We start from the raw sequence: 2,201 nt of genomic DNA on the forward strand, positions 1-2,201 counted from the left end.
CATTTGGCGCCTTGCACGTCTGACGCCTTGTAGTCTATTGAAAAAGCATTCAAAGTGGATATATTTTCATATGTCAGCAATAAATACAAGCAAATACTCAGTGGCTAGGCGTATGTATGAACGCCGTATGCCCTTGAACGCTGCAAACTGAAAAAAACGTTAACCAGACGCTTCTCGCAAGTATGAAAAAAAGATTTTGCACAAAACAGCGACAGCAAGCATTGGGTAGGCGCGCGCGATGCGCATTCTGCAGCGACCTAATTACTAGAAACACTCCACAACCACACAACCGCTTTTGATGCAGGCTCGTTTTTAAAAAAATGATATCCTTTCTTAACGGGTGAATATTTAGGCGCTCCCATTTAAGTGGTTACATTGATGCTTTGATGTGCATATTATAAAACAGGCCACGCTTGGTCTAATGAGCAAAATGTCGGTCTACTTTCAACTTATATTGCTTACATATATTCCATGTCTGTATGTACACTACTTGCAACTTTTATTTTGCAGTGGCTTAACAAAAAAAAAAAAACAAAAAAATAAATAAAAAATCACAAAACAGCCATCGCTAACAATATGACGCGTAATACTTACAGTATTTCACATTTTTCATGTTTTTTGTATGTAAATAGATTTATAATAAATAATAATGAGCTTTTCTCTGTCAGTTGGGAAGTTGCCATTTGTGTTGCTCATTGTGATTTATTGACAGAAATTAATGTAGCGTATACGCGATGGCGTGTCAAGCATTACGAGTTGAGCCATTCAATCGCTCATTCAGGGCTGTCTAGCGAATAAATCAAACTTCTGCATATTGCATGTAAAATCACGAAAAACACACGAAATAGGAATTGGTGTAATATGTAAAGAAATTAATATAATACTATGTATTGAACTTAATAGGCTATGAATGGATTTCTTGCGAGTATGAGGAAGAAGAGTATGTCAAAAATATTCCGATCTGTGTCAGGTCTTCAGAAGTGTTTGTAATTTGGTAAAACTAAAAGTTCTAAAAAAATTCGAAAATTTATGAACATTTTTAAATATTACTATTTTTGCAGACATTCATCCGAATTTTAATAAAATTTCAGCAGAGTACTTCACACAGCATCGCAAAAGCTGTTGCGCTCATTCTATCGCTTTTTTGACTGTTTAGTTGCAGGACCGTAATAACTCAGATTTGAACAAATGATTTTTAACTTTTTTTGAATACAATTCGGGTTAGTGTAGTGTTACAATTATGTTCAGACTTTCCTTAATGTTTTTTAAGTGCTAGGTTAAAAGAAAATTAACAATATTTTTCCATTATCTACAAAAAATGTTTGTTTGTTTATTTAATAATTTTTTTATAGATGTCAACAGAGAGATGATTTACAGAATACTAGAATTAGTTAAATGTTACAAAAAGGTTAAGTTTAAATTTTTGAATATTACCAATCAAATAGTGCTGTAATTATTACACAACCGGGCACACGGCATGACAAGTTCATTCATTGAATTATAAGTTTTGTTAGTTGAATGAACAGTTAAGCGATTATTTCTACGCCTATGGGTATATGGGCTTGGGAGGTAAGAGTTTGGCAGAGATTGGTCAGTACATAATAGTTACTGTTGTCATTGACAAAATTGTATATGTAAGAATTAATGAGGGCCGACAATCAATCATATTCAAAGCAGATTTGGTAAATATTTTTTGTGTGCTTGCCATTTTTGGAATAGATTTCATCGTACTTGTTACGTGCTAACGAGCATTAATCGAGACGACTTCTCACCAGGGCAATATAAAGCGATTGAAGTCGCTGTTTGAGGATATTAATCTTAAACTTATTAAATAAGTTCTTTTACATCAAAAATATATGCTTCTTAAAATACATGTGCGCACCCTGACGAATCCATATTAGGTGGAAGTGGTGGTATGAAAACCACATAACCATTTTTGTTTTGTTGTGCTTTTTCCGTATAGACTGTCAAAGGCAGCTGACTTGGTATGTAGTTACTGCTACGCGAAATGGTGCAAGAACGCAAAATAACATTGTTCGTCAGGTAGATTATTTAGATGCATTAGCCAACCGTTTGGTATGCCAAGGTCTCTTATAAACTTTTTTATTGTACACATAATAAATAAAAATGTGCTTCAAGCGCAACTCGAAAACCTTAGTCAAAATGAGGTAATGAAAACAACAGATAACATCATTGTCACG

The sequence above is a fragment of the Anastrepha obliqua genome, chromosome 4, assembly GCF_027943255.1.
Source record: "Anastrepha obliqua isolate idAnaObli1 chromosome 4, idAnaObli1_1.0, whole genome shotgun sequence".
Lineage (NCBI taxonomy): Eukaryota > Metazoa > Arthropoda > Insecta > Diptera > Tephritidae > Anastrepha > Anastrepha obliqua.